Source organism: Phyllobates terribilis, unplaced genomic scaffold (assembly GCF_046119375.1).
Source record: "Phyllobates terribilis strain yellow unplaced genomic scaffold, ASM4611937v1 Scaffold_26__1_contigs__length_17865784, whole genome shotgun sequence".
NCBI classification, from domain to species: domain Eukaryota; kingdom Metazoa; phylum Chordata; class Amphibia; order Anura; family Dendrobatidae; genus Phyllobates; species Phyllobates terribilis.
In genome coordinates, this window is record NW_027362786.1 from 3162139 (window position 1) to 3182570 (window position 20432).

A 20432-nucleotide genomic window follows, 5' to 3' on the forward strand; every position below is an offset into this window, starting at 1 on the left:
GGGAATAATATGTGTGAGGGTACCCCAGGAGAGTTCCAAATGTGTGTGGGTAGAATATATATCCCACGGGGGTAAAATTGAAAAAAGTTGAAAAAAATTTTTTTTTGGACTTAGTCATTTTTCTGGCGTTTATCAGACTTTAAGATAGGGAAAATGTCAGTGAGCATTCCCATTTCAGTTCCAGAGCGATTCGCCCAATGAGTCTTTGATATTTAGTCGTTTTCAGCCAATTTTCTGGATTTTTGAAACTTTCACTTTTTTGTGAAAATATCCACTAAATGAGGGAATAATATGTGTGAGGGTACCCCAGGAGAGTTCCAAATGTGTGTGGGTAGAATATATATCCCACGGGGGCAAAATTGAAAAAAGTTGAAAAAATTTTTTTTTTGGACTTAGTCATTTTTCCGGCGTTTATCAGACTTTCAGATAGGGAAAATGTCAGTGAGCGTTCCGATTTCAGTTCCAGAGCGATTCGCCCAATGAGTCCTTGATACTTAGTCGTTTTCAGCCAATTTTCTGGATTTTTGAAAATTTCACTTCTTTGTGAAAATATCCACTAAATGAGGGAATAATATGTGTGAGGGTACCCCAGGAGAGTTCCAAATGTGTGTGGGTAGAATATATATCCCACGGGGGTAAAATTGAAAAAAGTTGAAAAAAATTTTTTTTTGGACTTAGTCATTTTTCTGGCGTTTATCAGACTTTAAGATAGGGGAAATGTCAGTGAGCATTCCCATTTCAGTTCCAGAGCGATTCGCCCAATGAGTCTTTGATATTTAGTCGTTTTCAGCCAATTTTCTGGATTTTTGAAAATTTCACTTCTTTGTGAAAATATCCACTAAATGAGGGAATAATATGTGTGAGGGTACCCCAGGAGAGTTCCAAATGTGTGTGGGTAAAATATATATCCCACGGAGGTAAAATTGAAAAAAGTTGAAAAAAATTTTTTTTGGGACTTAGTCATTTTTCCGGCGTTTATCAGACTTTCAGATAGGGAAAATGTCAGTGAGCGTTCCGATTTCAGTTCCAGAGCGATTCGCCCAATGAGTCCTTGATACTTAGTCGTTTTCAGCCAATTTTCTGGATTTTTGAAAATTTCACTTCTTTGTGAAAATATCCACTAAATGAGGGAATAATATGTGTGAGGGTACCCCAGGAGAGTTCCAAATGTGTGTGGGTAGAATATATATCCCACGGGGGTAAAATTGAAAAAAGTTGAAAAAAATTTTTTTTTGGACTTAGTCATTTTTCTGGCGTTTATCAGACTTTAAGATAGGGAAAATGTCAGTGAGCATTCCCATTTCAGTTCCAGAACGATTCGCCCAATGAGTCTTTGATATTTAGTCGTTTTCAGCCAATTTTCTGGATTTTTGAAAATTTCACTTTTTTGTGAAAATATCCACTAAATGAGGGAATAATATGTGTGAGGGTACCCCAGGAGAGTTCCAAATGTGTGTGGGTAGAATATATATCCCACGGGGGCAAAATTGAAAAAAGTTGAAAAAATTTTTTTTTTGGACTTAGTCATTTTTCCGGCGTTTATCAGACTTTCAGATAGGGAAAATGTCAGTGAGCGTTCCGATTTCAGTTCCAGAGCGATTCGCCCAATGAGTCCTTGATACTTAGTCGTTTTCAGCCAATTTTCTGGATTTTTGAAAATTTCACTTCTTTGTGAAAATATCCACTAAATGAGGGAATAATATGTGTGAGGGTACCCCAGGAGAGTTCCAAATGTGTGTGGGTAGAATATATATCCCACGGGGGTAAAATTGAAAAAAGTTGAAAAAAATTTTTTTTTGGACTTAGTCATTTTTCTGGCGTTTATCAGACTTTAAGATAGGGGAAATGTCAGTGAGCATTCCCATTTCAGTTCCAGAGCGATTCGCCCAATGAGTCTTTGATATTTAGTCGTTTTCAGCCAATTTTCTGGATTTTTGAAAATTTCACTTCTTTGTGAAAATATCCACTAAATGAGGGAATAATATGTGTGAGGGTACCCCAGGAGAGTTCCAAATGTGTGTGGGTAGAATATATATCCCACGGGGGTAAAATTGAAAAAAGTTGAAAAAAATTTTTTTTTGGACTTAGTCATTTTTCCGGCGTTTATCAGACTTTCAGATAGGGAAAATGTCAGTGAGCGTTCCGATTTCAGTTCCAGAGCGATTCGCCCAATGAGTCCTTGATACTTAGTCGTTTTCAGCCAATTTTCTGGATTTTTGAAAATTTCACTTCTTTGTGAAAATATCCACTAAATGAGGGAATAATATGTGTGAGGGTACCCCAGGAGAGTTCCAAATGTGTGTGGGTAGAATATATATCCCACGGGGGTAAAATTGAAAAAAGTTGAAAAAAATTTTTTTTTGGACTTAGTCATTTTTCCGGCGTTTATCAGACTTTCAGATAGGGAAAATGTCAGTGAGTGTTCCGATTTCAGTTCCAGAGCGATTCGCCCAATGAGTCCTTGATACTTAGTCGTTTTCAGCCAATTTTCTGGATTTTTGAAAATTTCACTTTTTTGTGAAAATATCCACTAAATGAGGGAATAATATGTGTGAGGGTACCCCAGGAGAGTTCCAAATGTGTGTGGGTAAAATATATATCCCACGGAGGTAAAATTGAAAAAAGTTGAAAAAATTTTTTTTGGGACTTAGTCATTTTTCCGGCGTTTATCAGACTTTCAGATAGGGAAAATGTCAGTGAGCGTTCCGATTTCAGTTCCAGAGCGATTCGCCCAATGAGTCCTTGATACTTAGTCGTTTTCAGCCAATTTTCTGGATTTTTGAAAATTTCACTTCTTTGTGAAAATATCCACTAAATGAGGGAATAATATGTGTGAGGGTACCCCAGGAGAGTTCCAAATGTGTGTGGGTAGAATATATATCCCACGGGGGTAAAATTGAAAAAAGTTGAAAAAAATTTTTTTTTGGACTTAGTCATTTTTCTGGCGTTTATCAGACTTTAAGATAGGGGAAATGTCAGTGAGCATTCCCATTTCAGTTCCAGAGCGATTCGCCCAATGAGTCTTTGATATTTAGTCGTTTTCAGCCAATTTTCTGGATTTTTGAAAATTTCACTTCTTTGTGAAAATATCCACTAAATGAGGGAATAATATGTGTGAGGGTACCCCAGGAGAGTTCCAAATGTGTGTGGGTAGAATATATATCCCACGGGGGTAAAATTGAAAAAAGTTGAAAAAAATTTTTTTTTGGACTTAGTCATTTTTCCGGCGTTTATCAGACTTTCAGATAGGGAAAATGTCAGTGAGCGTTCCGATTTCAGTTCCAGAGCGATTCGCCCAATGAGTCCTTGATACTTAGTCGTTTTCAGCCAATTTTCTGGATTTTTGAAAATTTCACTTCTTTGTGAAAATATCCACTAAATGAGGGAATAATATGTGTGAGGGTACCCCAGGAGAGTTCCAAATGTGTGTGGGTAGAATATATATCCCACGGGGGTAAAATTGAAAAAAGTTGAAAAAAATTTTTTTTTGGACTTAGTCATTTTTCTGGCGTTTATCAGACTTTAAGATAGGGAAAATGTCAGTGAGCATTCCCATTTCAGTTCCAGAGCGATTCGCCCAATGAGTCTTTGATATTTAGTCGTTTTCAGCCAATTTTCTGGATTTTTGAAAATTTCACTTTTTTGTGAAAATATCCACTAAATGAGGGAATAATATGTGTGAGGGTACCCCAGGAGAGTTCCAAATGTGTGTGGGTAGAATATATATCCCACGGGGGCAAAATTGAAAAAAGTTGAAAAAATTTTTTTTTTGGACTTAGTCATTTTTCCGGCGTTTATCAGACTTTCAGATAGGGAAAATGTCAGTGAGCGTTCCGATTTCAGTTCCAGAGCGATTCGCCCAATGAGTCCTTGATACTTAGTCGTTTTCAGCCAATTTTCTGGATTTTTGAAAATTTCACTTCTTTGTGAAAATATCCACTAAATGAGGGAATAATATGTGTGAGGGTACCCCAGGAGAGTTCCAAATGTGTGTGGGTAGAATATATATCCCACGGGGGTAAAATTGAAAAAAGTTGAAAAAAATTTTTTTTTGGACTTAGTCATTTTTCTGGCGTTTATCAGACTTTAAGATAGGGGAAATGTCAGTGAGCATTCCCATTTCAGTTCCAGAGCGATTCGCCCAATGAGTCTTTGATATTTAGTCGTTTTCAGCCAATTTTCTGGATTTTTGAAAATTTCACTTCTTTGTGAAAATATCCACTAAATGAGGGAATAATATGTGTGAGGGTACCCCAGGAGAGTTCCAAATGTGTGTGGGTAAAATATATATCCCACGGAGGTAAAATTGAAAAAAGTTGAAAAAAATTTTTTTTGGGACTTAGTCATTTTTCCGGCGTTTATCAGACTTTCAGATAGGGAAAATGTCAGTGAGCGTTCCGATTTCAGTTCCAGAGCGATTCGCCCAATGAGTCCTTGATACTTAGTCGTTTTCAGCCAATTTTCTGGATTTTTGAAAATTTCACTTCTTTGTGAAAATATCCACTAAATGAGGGAATAATATGTGTGAGGGTACCCCAGGAGAGTTCCAAATGTGTGTGGGTAGAATATATATCCCACGGGGGTAAAATTGAAAAAAGTTGAAAAAAATTTTTTTTTTGGACTTAGTCATTTTTCTGGCGTTTATCAGACTTTAAGATAGGGAAAATGTCAGTGAGCATTCCCATTTCAGTTCCAGAACGATTCGCCCAATGAGTCTTTGATATTTAGTCGTTTTCAGCCAATTTTCTGGATTTTTGAAAATTTCACTTTTTTGTGAAAATATCCACTAAATGAGGGAATAATATGTGTGAGGGTACCCCAGGAGAGTTCCAAATGTGTGTGGGTAGAATATATATCCCACGGGGGCAAAATTGAAAAAAGTTGAAAAAATTTTTTTTTTGGACTTAGTCATTTTTCCGGCGTTTATCAGACTTTCAGATAGGGAAAATGTCAGTGAGCGTTCCGATTTCAGTTCCAGAGCGATTCGCCCAATGAGTCCTTGATACTTAGTCGTTTTCAGCCAATTTTCTGGATTTTTGAAAATTTCACTTCTTTGTGAAAATATCCACTAAATGAGGGAATAATATGTGTGAGGGTACCCCAGGAGAGTTCCAAATGTGTGTGGGTAGAATATATATCCCACGGGGGTAAAATTGAAAAAAGTTGAAAAAAATTTTTTTTTGGACTTAGTCATTTTTCTGGCGTTTATCAGACTTTAAGATAGGGGAAATGTCAGTGAGCATTCCCATTTCAGTTCCAGAGCGATTCGCCCAATGAGTCTTTGATATTTAGTCGTTTTCAGCCAATTTTCTGGATTTTTGAAAATTTCACTTCTTTGTGAAAATATCCACTAAATGAGGGAATAATATGTGTGAGGGTACCCCAGGAGAGTTCCAAATGTGTGTGGGTAGAATATATATCCCACGGGGGTAAAATTGAAAAAAGTTGAAAAAAATTTTTTTTTGGACTTAGTCATTTTTCCGGCGTTTATCAGACTTTCAGATAGGGAAAATGTCAGTGAGCGTTCCGATTTCAGTTCCAGAGCGATTCGCCCAATGAGTCCTTGATGCTTAGTCGTTTTCAGCCAATTTTCTGGATTTTTGAAAATTTCACTTCTTTGTGAAAATATCCACTAAATGAGGGAATAATATGTGTGAGGGTACCCCAGGAGAGTTTCAAATGTGTGTGGGTAGAATATATATCCCACGGGGGTAAAATTGAAAAAAGTTGAAAAAAATTTTTTTTTGGACTTAGTCATTTTTCCGGCGTTTATGAGACTTTCAGATAGGGAAAATGTCAGTGAGCGTTCCGATTTCAGTTCCAGAGCGATTCGCCCAATGAGTCCTTGATACTTAGTCGTTTTCAGCCAATTTTCTGGATTTTTGAAAATTTCACTTCTTTGTGAAAATATCCACTAAATGAGGGAATAATATGTGTGAGGGTACCCCAGGAGAGTTCCAAATGTGTGTGGGTAGAATATATATCCCACGGGGGTAAAATTGAAAAAAGTTGAAAAAAATTTTTTTTTGGACTTAGTCATTTTTCCGGCGTTTATCAGACTTTCAGATAGGGAAAATGTCAGTGAGTGTTCCGATTTCAGTTCCAGAGCGATTCGCCCAATGAGTCCTTGATACTTAGTCGTTTTCAGCCAATTTTCTGGATTTTTGAAAATTTCACTTTTTTGTGAAAATATCCACTAAATGAGGGAATAATATGTGTGAGGGTACCCCAGGAGAGTTCCAAATGTGTGTGGGTAAAATATATATCCCACGGAGGTAAAATTGAAAAAAGTTGAAAAAATTTTTTTTGGGACTTAGTCATTTTTCCGGCGTTTATCAGACTTTCAGATAGGGAAAATGTCAGTGAGCGTTCCGATTTCAGTTCCAGAGCGATTCGCCCAATGAGTCCTTGATACTTAGTCGTTTTCAGCCAATTTTCTGGATTTTTGAAAATTTCACTTCTTTGTGAAAATATCCACTAAATGAGGGAATAATATGTGTGAGGGTACCCCAGGAGAGTTCCAAATGTGTGTGGGTAGAATATATATCCCACGGGGGTAAAATTGAAAAAAGTTGAAAAAAATTTTTTTTTGGACTTAGTCATTTTTCTGGCGTTTATCAGACTTTAAGATAGGGGAAATGTCAGTGAGCATTCCCATTTCAGTTCCAGAGCGATTCGCCCAATGAGTCTTTGATATTTAGTCGTTTTCAGCCAATTTTCTGGATTTTTGAAAATTTCACTTCTTTGTGAAAATATCCACTAAATGAGGGAATAATATGTGTGAGGGTACCCCAGAAGAGTTCCAAATGTGTGTGGGTAGAATATATATCCCACGGGGGTAAAATTGAAAAAAGTTGAAAAAAATTTTTTTTTGGACTTAGTCATTTTTCCGGCGTTTATCAGACTTTCAGATAGGGAAAATGTCAGTGAGCGTTCCGATTTCAGTTCCAGAGCGATTCGCCCAATGAGTCCTTGATACTTAGTCGTTTTCAGCCAATTTTCTGGATTTTTGAAAATTTCACTTCTTTGTGAAAATATCCACTAAATGAGGGAATAATATGTGTGAGGGTACCCCAGGAGAGTTCCAAATGTGTGTGGGTAGAATATATATCCCACGGGGGTAAAATTGAAAAAAGTTGAAAAAATTTTTTTTTTGGACTTAGTCATTTTTCCGGAGTTTATCAGACTTTAAGATAGGGGAAATGTCAGTGAGCATTCCCATTTCAGTTCCAGAGCGATTCGCCCAATGAGTCTTTGATATTTAGTCGTTTTCAGCCAATTTTCTGGATTTTTGAAAATTTCACTTCTTTGTGAAAATATCCACTAAATGAGGGAATAATATGTGTGAGGGTACCCCAGGAGAGTTCCAAATGTGTGTGGGTAGAATATATATCCCACGGGGGTAAAATTGAAAAAAGTTGAAAAAAATTTTTTTTTGGACTTAGTCATTTTTCCGGCGTTTATCAGACTTTCAGATAGGGAAAATGTCAGTGAGCGTTCCGATTTCAGTTCCAGAGCGATTCGCCCAATGAGTCCTTGATACTTAGTCGTTTTCAGCCAATTTTCTGGATTTTTGAAAATTTCACTTCTTTGTGAAAATATCCACTAAATGAGGGAATAATATGTGTGAGGGTACCCCAGGAGAGTTCCAAATGTGTGTGGGTAGAATATATATCCCACGGGGGTAAAATTGAAAAAAAGTTGAAAAAAATTTTTTTTTGGACTTAGTCATTTTTCCGGCGTTTATCAGACTTTCAGATAGGGAAAATGTCAGTGAGTGTTCCGATTTCAGTTCCAGAGCGATTCGCCCAATGAGTCCTTGATACTTAGTCGTTTTCAGCCAATTTTCTGGATTTTTGAAAATTTCACTTCTTTGTGAAAATATCCACTAAATGAGGGAATAATATGTGTGAGGGTACCCCAGGAGAGTTCCAAATGTGTATGGGTAGAATATATATCCCACGGGGGTAAAATTGAAAAAAGTTGAAAAAAATTTTTTTTTGGACTTTGTCATTTTTCTGGCGTTTATCAGACTTTAAGATAGGGAAAATGTCAGTGAGCATTCTCATTTCAGTTCCAGAGCGATTCGCCCAATGAGTCTTTGATATTTAGTCGTTTTCAGCCAATTTTCTGGATTTTTGAAAATTTCACTTTTTTGTGAAAATATCCACTAAATGAGGGAATAATATGTGTGAGGGTACCCCAGGAGAGTTCCAAATGTGTGTGGGTAGAATATATATCCCACGGGGGTAAAATTGAAAAAAGTTGAAAAAAATTTTTTTTTGGACTTATTCATTTTTCTGGCGTTTATCAGACTTTAAGATAGGGGAAATGTCAGTGAGCATTCCCATTTCAGTTCCAGAGCGATTCGCCCAATGAGTCTTTGATATTTAGTCGTTTTCAGCCAATTTTCTGGATTTTTGAAAATTTCACTTCTTTGTGAAAATATCCACTAAATGAGGGAATAATATGTGTGAGGGTACCCCAGGAGAGTTCCAAATGTGTGTGGGTAGAATATATATCCCACGGGGGCAAATATGAAAAAAGTTGAAAAAATTTTTTTTTTGGACTTAGTCATTTTTCCGGCGTTTATGAGACTTTCAGATAGGGAAAATGTCAGTGAGCGTTCCGATTTCAGTTCCAGAGCAATTCGCCCAATGAGTCCTTGATACTTAGTCGTTTTCAGCCAATTTTCTGGATTTTTGAAAATTTCACTTCTTTGTGAAAATATCCACTAAATGAGGGAATAATATGTGTGAGGGTACCCCAGGAGAGTTCCAAATGTGTGTGGGTAGAATATATATCCCACGGGGGTAAAATTGAAAAAAGTTGAAAAAAATTTTTTTTTGGACTTAGTCATTTTTCTGGCATTTATCAGACTTTAAGATAGGGGAAATGTCAGTGAGCATTCCCATTTCAGTTCCAGAGCGATTCGCCCAATGAGTCTTTGATATTTAGTCGTTTTCAGCCAATTTTCTGGATTTTTGAAAATTTCACTTCTTTGTGAAAATATCCACTAAATGAGGGAATAATATGTGTGAGGGTACCCCAGAAGAGTTCCAAATGTGTGTGGGTAGAATATATATCCCACGGGGGTAAAATTGAAAAAAGTTGAAAAAAATTTTTTTTTGGACTTAGTCATTTTTCCGGCGTTTATCAGGCTTTCAGATAGGGAAAATGTCAGTGAGCGTTCCGATTTCAGTTCCAGAGCGATTCGCCCAATGAGTCCTTGATACTTAGTCGTTTTCAGCCAATTTTCTGGATTTTTGAAAATTTCACTTCTTTGTGAAAATATCCACTAAATGAGGGAATAATATGTGTGAGGGTACCCCAGGAGAGTTCCAAATGTGTGTGGGTAGAATATATATCCCACGGGGGTAAAATTGAAAAAAAGTTGAAAAAAATTTTTTTTTGGACTTAGTCATTTTTCCGGCGTTTATCAGACTTTCAGATAGGGAAAATGTCAGTGAGTGTTCCGATTTCAGTTCCAGAGCGATTCGCCCAATGAGTCCTTGATACTTAGTCGTTTTCAGCCAATTTTCTGGATTTTTGAAAATTTCACTTCTTTGTGAAAATATCCACTAAATGAGGGAATAATATGTGTGAGGGTACCCCAGGAGAGTTCCAAATGTGTATGGGTAGAATATATATCCCACGGGGGTAAAATTGAAAAAAGTTGAAAAAAATTTTTTTTTGGACTTTGTCATTTTTCTGGCGTTTATCAGACTTTAAGATAGGGAAAATGTCAGTGAGCATTCTCATTTCAGTTCCAGAGCGATTCGCCCAATGAGTCTTTGATATTTAGTCGTTTTCAGCCAATTTTCTGGATTTTTGAAAATTTCACTTTTTTGTGAAAATATCCACTAAATGAGGGAATAATATGTGTGAGGGTACCCCAGGAGAGTTCCAAATGTGTGTGGGTAGAATATATATCCCACGGGGGTAAAATTGAAAAAAGTTGAAAAAAATTTTTTTTTGGACTTATTCATTTTTCTGGCGTTTATCAGACTTTAAGATAGGGGAAATGTCAGTGAGCATTCCCATTTCAGTTCCAGAGCGATTCGCCCAATGAGTCTTTGATATTTAGTCGTTTTCAGCCAATTTTCTGGATTTTTGAAAATTTCACTTCTTTGTGAAAATATCCACTAAATGAGGGAATAATATGTGTGAGGGTACCCCAGGAGAGTTCCAAATGTGTGTGGGTAGAATATATATCCCACGGGGGCAAATATGAAAAAAGTTGAAAAAATTTTTTTTTTGGACTTAGTCATTTTTCCGGCGTTTATGAGACTTTCAGATAGGGAAAATGTCAGTGAGCGTTCCGATTTCAGTTCCAGAGCAATTCGCCCAATGAGTCCTTGATACTTAGTCGTTTTCAGCCAATTTTCTGGATTTTTGAAAATTTCACTTCTTTGTGAAAATATCCACTAAATGAGGGAATAATATGTGTGAGGGTACCCCAGGAGAGTTCCAAATGTGTGTGGGTAGAATATATATCCCACGGGGGTAAAATTGAAAAAAGTTGAAAAAAATTTTTTTTTGGACTTAGTCATTTTTCTGGCATTTATCAGACTTTAAGATAGGGGAAATGTCAGTGAGCATTCCCATTTCAGTTCCAGAGCGATTCGCCCAATGAGTCTTTGATATTTAGTCGTTTTCAGCCAATTTTCTGGATTTTTGAAAATTTCACTTCTTTGTGAAAATATCCACTAAATGAGGGAATAATATGTGTGAGGGTACCCCAGAAGAGTTCCAAATGTGTGTGGGTAGAATATATATACCACGGGGGTAAAATTGAAAAAAGTTGAAAAAAAATTTTTTTTGGACTTAGTCATTTTTCCGGCGTTTATCAGGCTTTCAGATAGGGAAAATGTCAGTGAGCGTTCCGATTTCAGTTCCAGAGCGATTCGCCCAATGAGTCCTTGATACTTAGTCGTTTTCAGCCAATTTTCTGGATTTTTGAAAATTTCACTTCTTTGTGAAAATATCCACTAAATGAGGGAATAATATGTGTGAGGGTACCCCAGGAGAGTTCCAAATGTGTGTGGGTAGAATATATATCCCACGGGGGTAAAATTGAAAAAAGTTGAAAAAAAATTTTTTTTTGACTTAGTCATTTTTCCGGCGTTTATCAGACTTTCAGATAGGGAAAATGTCAGTGAGCGTTCCGATTTCAGTTCCAGAGCGATTCGCCCAATGAGTCTTTGATATTTAGTCGTTTTCAGCCAATTTTCTGGATTTTTGAAAATTTCACTTTTTTGTGAAAATATCCACTAAATGAGGGAATAATATGTGTGAGGGTACCCCAGGAGAGTTCCAAATGTGTGTGGGTAGAATATATATCCCACGGGGGTAAAATTGAAAGAAGTTGAAAAAAATTTTTTTTTGGACTTAGTCATTTTTCCGGCGTTTATCAGACTTTCAGATAGGGAAAATGTCAGTGAGCGTTCCGATTTCAGTTCCAGAGCGATTCGCCCAATGAGTCCTTGATACTTAGTCGTTTTCAGCCAATTTTCTGGATTTTTGAAAATTTCACTTCTTTGTGAAAATATCCACTAAATGAGGGAATAATATGTGTGAGGGTACCCCAGGAGAGTTCCAAATGTGTGTGGGTAGAATATATATCCCACGGGGGTAAAATTGAAAAAAGTTGAAAAAAATTTTTTTTTGGACTTAGTCATTTTTCCGGCGTTTATCAGACTTTAAGATAGGGGAAATGTCAGTGAGCATTCCCATTTCAGTTCCAGAGCGATTCGCCCAATGAGTCTTTGATATTTAGTCGTTTTCAGCCAATTTTCTGGATTTTTGAAAATTTCACTTCTTTGTGAAAATATCCACTAAATGAGGGAATAATATGTGTGAGGGTACCCCAGGAGAGTTCCAAATGTGTGTGGGTAGAATATATATCCCACGGGGGTAAAATTGAAAAAAGTTGAAAAAAATTTTTTTTTGGACTTTGTCATTTTTCTGGCGTTTATCAGACTTTAAGTTAGGGAAAATGTCAGTGAGCATTCTCATTTCAGTTCCAGAGCGATTCGCCCAATGAGTCTTTGATATTTAGTCGTTTTCAGCCAATTTTCTGGATTTTTGAAAATTTCACTTTTTTGTGAAAATATCCACTAAATGAGGGAATAATATGTGTGATGGTACCCCAGGAGAGTTCCAAATGTGTGTGGGTAGAATATATATCCCACGGGGGTAAAATTGAAAAAAGTTGAAAAAAATTTTTTTTTGGACTTAGTCATTTTTCCGGCGTTTATCAGACTTTCAGATAGGGAAAATGTCAGTGAGCGTTCCGATTTCAGTTCCAGAGCGATTCGCCCAATGAGTCCTTGATACTTAGTCGTTTTCAGCCAATTTTCTGGATTTTTGAAAATTTCACTTCTTTGTGAAAATATCCACTAAATGAGGGAATAATATGTGTGAGGGTACCCCAGGAGAGTTCCAAATGTGTGTGGGTAGAATATATATCCCACGGGGGTAAAATTGAAAAAAGTTGAAAAAAATTTTTTTTTGGACTTATTCATTTTTCTGGCGTTTATCAGACTTTAAGATAGGGGAAATGTCAGTGAGCATTCCCATTTCAGTTCCAGAGCGATTCGCCCAATGAGTCTTTGATATTTAGTCGTTTTCAGCCAATTTTCTGGATTTTTGAAAATTTCACTTCTTTGTGAAAATATCCACTAAATGAGGGAATAATATGTGTGAGGGTACCCCAGGAGAGTTCCAAATGTGTGTGGGTAGAATATATATCCCACGGGGGCAAATATGAAAAAAGTTGAAAAAATTTTTTTTTTGGACTTAGTCATTTTTCCGGCGTTTATGAGACTTTCAGATAGGGAAAATGTCAGTGAGCGTTCCGATTTCAGTTCCAGAGCGATTCGCCCAATGAGTCCTTGATATTTAGTCGTTTTCAGCCAATTTTCTGGATTTTTGAAAATTTCACTTCTTTGTGAAAATATCCACTAAATGAGGGAATAATATGTGTGAGGGTACCCCAGGAGAGTTCCAAATGTGTGTGGGTAGAATATATATCCCACGGGGGCAAATATGAAAAAAGTTGAAAAAATTTTTTTTTTGGACTTAGTCATTTTTCCGGCGTTTATGAGACTTTCAGATAGGGAAAATGTCAGTGAGCGTTCCGATTTCAGTTCCAGAGCGATTCGCCCAATGAGTCCTTGATACTTAGTCGTTTTCAGCCAATTTTCTGGATTTTTGAAAATTTCACTTCTTTGTGAAAATATCCACTAAATGAGGGAATAATATGTGTGAGGGTACCCCAGGAGAGTTCCAAATGTGTGTGGGTAGAATATATATCCCACGGGGGTAAAATTGAAAAAAGTTGAAAAAAATTTTTTTTTGGACTTAGTCATTTTTCTGGCGTTTATCAGACTTTAAGATAGGGGAAATGTCAGTGAGCATTCCCATTTCAGTTCCAGAGCGATTCGCCCAATGAGTCTTTGATATTTAGTCGTTTTCAGCCAATTTTCTGGATTTTTGAAAATTTCACTTCTTTGTGAAAATATCCACTAAATGAGGGAATAATATGTGTGAGGGTACCCCAGAAGAGTTCCAAATGTGTGTGGGTAGAATATGTATACCACGGGGGTAAAATTGAAAAAAGTTGAAAAAAAATTTTTTTTGGACTTAGTCATTTTTCCGGCGTTTATGAGACTTTCAGATAGGGAAAATGTCAGTGAGCGTTCCGATTTCAGTTCCAGAGCGATTCGCCCAATGAGTCCTTGATACTTAGTCGTTTTCAGCCAATTTTCTGGATTTTTGAAAATTTCACTTCTTTGTGAAAATATCCACTAAATGAGGGAATAATATGTGTGAGGGTACCCCAGGAGAGTTCCAAATGTGTGTGGGTAGAATATATATCCCACGGGGGTAAAATTGAAAAAAGTTGAAAAAAAATTTTTTTTTGACTTAGTCATTTTTCCGGCGTTTATCAGACTTTCAGATAGGGAAAATGTCAGTGAGCGTTCCGATTTCAGTTCCAGAGCGATTCGCCCAATGAGTCTTTGATATTTAGTCGTTTTCAGCCAATTTTCTGGATTTTTGAAAATTTCACTTTTTTGTGAAAATATCCACTAAATGAGGGAATAATATGTGTGAGGGTACCCCAGGAGAGTTCCAAATGTGTGTGGGTAGAATATATATCCCACGGGGGTAAAATTGAAAGAAGTTGAAAAAAATTTTTTTTTGGACTTAGTCATTTTTCCGGCGTTTATCAGACTTTCAGATAGGGAAAATGTCAGTGAGCGTTCCGATTTCAGTTCCAGAGCGATTCGCCCAATGAGTCCTTGATACTTAGTCGTTTTCAGCCAATTTTCTGGATTTTTGAAAATTTCACTTCTTTGTGAAAATATCCACTAAATGAGGGAATAATATGTGTGAGGGTACCCCAGGAGAGTTCCAAATGTGTGTGGGTAGAATATATATCCCACGGGGGTAAAATTGAAAAAAGTTGAAAAAAATTTTTTTTTGGACTTAGTCATTTTTCCGGCGTTTATCAGACTTTAAGATAGGGGAAATGTCAGTGAGCATTCCCATTTCAGTTCCAGAGCGATTCGCCCAATGAGTCTTTGATATTTAGTCGTTTTCAGCCAATTTTCTGGATTTTTGAAAATTTCACTTCTTTGTGAAAATATCCACTAAATGAGGGAATAATATGTGTGAGGGTACCCCAGGAGAGTTCCAAATGTGTGTGGGTAGAATATATATCCCACGGGGGTAAAATTGAAAAAAGTTGAAAAAAATTTTTTTTTGGACTTTGTCATTTTTCTGGCGTTTATCAGACTTTAAGTTAGGGAAAATGTCAGTGAGCATTCTCATTTCAGTTCCAGAGCGATTCGCCCAATGAGTCTTTGATATTTAGTCGTTTTCAGCCAATTTTCTGGATTTTTGAAAATTTCACTTTTTTGTGAAAATATCCACTAAATGAGGGAATAATATGTGTGATGGTACCCCAGGAGAGTTCCAAATGTGTGTGGGTAGAATATATATCCCACGGGGGTAAAATTGAAAAAAGTTGAAAAAAATTTTTTTTTGGACTTAGTCATTTTTCCGGCGTTTATCAGACTTTCAGATAGGGAAAATGTCAGTGAGCGTTCCGATTTCAGTTCCAGAGCGATTCGCCCAATGAGTCCTTGATACTTAGTCGTTTTCAGCCAATTTTCTGGATTTTTGAAAATTTCACTTCTTTGTGAAAATATCCACTAAATGAGGGAATAATATGTGTGAGGGTACCCCAGGAGAGTTCCAAATGTGTGTGGGTAGAATATATATCCCACGGGGGTAAAATTGAAAAAAGTTGAAAAAAATTTTTTTTTGGACTTATTCATTTTTCTGGCGTTTATCAGACTTTAAGATAGGGGAAATGTCAGTGAGCATTCCCATTTCAGTTCCAGAGCGATTCGCCCAATGAGTCTTTGATATTTAGTCGTTTTCAGCCAATTTTCTGGATTTTTGAAAATTTCACTTCTTTGTGAAAATATCCACTAAATGAGGGAATAATATGTGTGAGGGTACCCCAGGAGAGTTCCAAATGTGTGTGGGTAGAATATATATCCCACGGGGGCAAATATGAAAAAAGTTGAAAAAATTTTTTTTTTGGACTTAGTCATTTTTCCGGCGTTTATGAGACTTTCAGATAGGGAAAATGTCAGTGAGCGTTCCGATTTCAGTTCCAGAGCGATTCGCCCAATGAGTCCTTGATACTTAGTCGTTTTCAGCCAATTTTCTGGATTTTTGAAAATTTCACTTCTTTGTGAAAATATCCACTAAATGAGGGAATAATATGTGTGAGGGTACCCCAGGAGAGTTCCAAATGTGTGTGGGTAGAATATATATCCCACGGGGGTAAAATTGAAAAAAGTTGAAAAAAATTTTTTTTTGGACTTATTCATTTTTCTGGCGTTTATCAGACTTTAAGATAGGGGAAATGTCAGTGAGCATTCCCATTTCAGTTCCAGAGCGATTCGCCCAATGAGTCTTTGATATTTAGTCGTTTTCAGCCAATTTTCTGGATTTTTGAAAATTTCACTTCTTTGTGAAAATATCCACTAAATGAGGGAATAATATGTGTGAGGGTACCCCAGGAGAGTTCCAAATGTGTGTGGGTAGAATATATATCCCACGGGGGCAAATATGAAAAAAGTTGAAAAAATTTTTTTTTTGGACTTAGTCATTTTTCCGGCGTTTATGAGACTTTCAGATAGGGAAAATGTCAGTGAGCGTTCCGATTTCAGTTCCAGAGCGATTCGCCCAATGAGTCCTTGATACTTAGTCGTTTTCAGCCAATTTTCTGGATTTTTGAAAATTTCACTTCTTTGTGAAAATATCCACTAAATGAGGGAATAATATGTGTGAGGGTACCCCAGGAGAGTTCCAAATGTGTGTGGGTAGAATATATATCCCACGGGGGTAAAATTGAAAAAAGTTGAAAAAAATTTTTTTTTGGACTTAGTCATTTTTCTGGCGTTTATCAGACTTTAAGATAGGGGAAATGTCAGTGAGCATTCCCATTTCAGTTCCAGAGCGATTCGCCCAATGAGTCTTTGATATTTAGTCGTTTTCAGCCAATTTTCTGGATTTTTGAAAATTTCACTTCTTTGTGAAAATATCCACTAAATGAGGGAATAATATGTGTGAGGGTACCCCAGAAGAGTTCCAAATGTGTGTGGGTAGAATATATATACCACGGGGGTAAAATTGAAAAAAGTTGAAAAAAAATTTTTTTTGGACTTAGTCATTTTTCCGGCGTTTATCAGACTTTCAGATAGGGAAAATGTCAGTGAGCGTTCCGATTTCAGTTCCAGAGCGATTCGCCCAATGAGTCCTTGATACTTAGTCGTTTTCAGCCAATTTTCTGGATTTTTGAAAATTTCACTTCTTTGTGAAAATATCCACTAAATGAGGGAATAATATGTGTGAGGGTACCCCAGGAGAGTTCCAAATGTGTGTGGGTAGAATATATATCCCACGGGGGTAAAATTGAAAAAAGTTGAAAAAAAATTTTTTTTTGACTTAGTCATTTTTCCGGCGTTTATCAGACTTTCAGATAGGGAAAATGTCAGTGAGCGTTCCGATTTCAGTTCCAGAGCGATTCGCCCAATGAGTCTTTGATATTTAGTCGTTTTCAGCCAATTTTCTGGATTTTTGAAAATTTCACTTTTTTGTGAAAATATCCACTAAATGAGGGAATAATATGTGTGAGGGTACCCCAGGAGAGTTCCAAATGTGTGTGGGTAGAATATATATCCCACGGGGGTAAAATTGAAAGAAGTTGAAAAAAATTTTTTTTTGGACTTAGTCATTTTTCCGGCGTTTATCAGACTTTCAGATAGGGAAAATGTCAGTGAGCGTTCCGATTTCAGTTCCAGAGCGATTCGCCCAATGAGTCCTTGATACTTAGTCGTTTTCAGCCAATTTTCTGGATTTTTGAAAATTTCACTTCTTTGTGAAAATATCCACTAAATGAGGGAATAATATGTGTGAGGGTACCCCAGGAGAGTTCCAAATGTGTGTGGGTAGAATATATATCCCACGGGGGTAAAATTGAAAAAAGTTGAAAAAAATTTTTTTTTGGACTTAGTCATTTTTCCGGCGTTTATCAGACTTTAAGATAGGGGAAATGTCAGTGAGCATTCCCATTTCAGTTCCAGAGCGATTCGCCCAATGAGTCTTTGATATTTAGTCGTTTTCAGCCAATTTTCTGGATTTTTGAAAATTTCACTTCTTTGTGAAAATATCCACTAAATGAGGGAATAATATGTGTGAGGGTACCCCAGGAGAGTTCCAAATGTGTGTGGGTAGAATATATATACCACGGGGGTAAAATTGAAAAAAGTTTAAAAAAATTTTTTTTTGGACTTAGTCATTTTTCCGGCGTTTATCAGACTTTCAGATAGGGAAAATGTCAGTGAGCGTTCCGATTTCAGTTCCAGAGCGATTCGCCCAATGAGTCCTTGATACTTAGTCGTTTTCAGCCAATTTTCTGGATTTTTGAAAATTTCACTTCTTTGTGAAAATATCCAATAAATGAGGGAATAATATGTGTGAGGGTACCCCAGGAGAGTTCCAAATGTGTGTGGGTAGAATATATATCCCACGGGGGTAAAATTGAAAAAAGTTGAAAAAAATTTTTTTTTGGACTTAGTCATTTTTCTGGTGTTTATCAGACTTTAAGATAGGGGAAATGTCAGTGAGCATTCCCATTTCAGTTCCAGAGCGATTCGCCCAATGAGTCTTTGATATTTAGTCGTTTTCAGCCAATTTTCTGGATTTTTGAAAATTTCACTTTTTTGTGAAAATATCCACTAAATGAGGGAATAATATGTGTGATGGTACCCCAGGAGAGTTCCAAATGTGTGTGGGTAGAATATATATCCCACGGGGGTAAAATTGAAAAAAGTTGAAAAAAATTTTTTTTTGGACTTAGTCATTTTTCCGGCGTTTATCAGACTTTCAGATAGGGAAAATGTCAGTGAGCGTTCCGATTTCAGTTCCAGAGCGATTCGCCCAATGAATCCTTGATACTTAGTCGTTTTCAGCCAATTTTCTGGATTTTTGAAAATTTCACTTCTTTGTGAAAATATCCACTAAATGAGGGAATAATATGTGTGAGGGTACCCCAGGAGAGTTCCAAATGTGTGTGGGTAGAATATATATCCCACGGGGGTAAATTTGAAAAAAGTTGAAAAAAATTTTTTTTTGGACTTAGTCATTTTTCCGGCGTTTATCAGACTTTCAGATAGGGAAAATGTCAGTGAGTGTTCCGATTTCAGTTCCAGAGCGATTCGCCCAATGAGTCCTTGATACTTAGTCGTTTTCAGCCAATTTTCTGGATTTTTGAAAATTTCACTTTTTTGTGAAAATATCCACTAAATGAGGGAATAATATGTGTGAGGGTACCCCAGGAGAGTTCTAAATGTGTGTGGGTAGAATATATATCCCACGGAGGTAAAATTGAAAAAAGTTGAAAAAAATTTTTTTGGGGACTTAGTCATTTTTCCGGCGTTTATCAGACTTTCAGATAGGGAAAATGTCAGTGAGCGTTCCGATTTCAGTTCCAGAGCGATTCGCCCAATGAGTCCTTGATACTTAGTCGTTTTCAGCCAATTTTCTGGATTTTTGAAAATTTCACTTCTTTGTGAAAATATCCACTAAATGAGGGAATAATATGTGTGAGGGTACCCCAGGAGAGTTCCAAATGTGTGTGGGTAGAATATATATCCCACGGGGGTAAAATTGAAAAAAGTTGAAAAAAATTTTTTTTTGGACTTAGTCATTTTTCCGGCGTTTATCAGACTTTCAGATAGGGAAAATGTCAGTGAGCGTTCCGATTTCAGTTCCAGAGCGATTCGCCCAATGAGTCTTTGATATTTAGTCGTTTTCAGCCAATTTTCTGGATTTTTGAAAATTTCACTTTTTTGTGAAAATATCCACTAAATGAGGGAATAATATGTGTGAGGGTACCCCAGGAGAGTTCCAAATGTGTGTGGGTAGAATATATATCCCACGGGGGTAAAATTGAAAGAAGTTGAAAAAAATTTTTTTTTGGACTTAGTCATTTTTCCGGCGTTTATCAGACTTTCAGATAGGGAAAATGTCAGTGAGCGTTCCGATTTCAGTTCCAGAGCGATTCGCCCAATGAGTCCTTGATACTTAGTCGTTTTCAGCCAATTTTCTGGATTTTTGAAAATTTCACTTCTTTGTGAAAATATCCACTAAATGAGGGAATAATATGTGTGAGGGTACCCCAGGAGAGTTCCAAATGTGTGTGGGTAGAATATATATCCCACGGGGGTAAAATTGAAAAAAATTTTTTTTTGGACTTAGTCATTTTTCCGGCGTTTATCAGACTTTCAGATAGGGAAAATGTCAGTGAGCGTTCCGATTTCAGTTCCAGAGCGATTCGCCCAATGAGTCCTTGATACTTAGTCGTTTTCAGCCAATTTTCTGGATTTTTGAAAATTTCACTTCTTTGTGAAAATATCCACTAAATGAGGGAATAATATGTGTGAGGGTACCCCAGGAGAGTTCCAAATGTGTGTGGGTAGAATATATATCCCACGGGGGTAAAATTGAAAAAAGTTGAAAAAAATTTTTTTTTGGACTTAGTCATTTTTCCGGCGTTTATCAGACTTTCAGATAGGGAAAATGTCAGTGAGTGTTCCGATTTCAGTTCCAGAGCGATTCGCCCAATGAGTCCTTGATACTTAGTCGTTTTCAGCCAATTTTCTGGATTTTTGAAAATTTCACTTTTTTGTGAAAATATCCACTAAATGAGGGAATAATATGTGTGAGGGTACCCCAGGAGAGTTCCAAATGTGTGTGGGTAGAATATATATCCCACGGAGGTAAAATTGAAAAAAGTTGAAAAAAATTTTTTTGGGGACTTAGTCATTTTTCCGGCGTTTATCAGA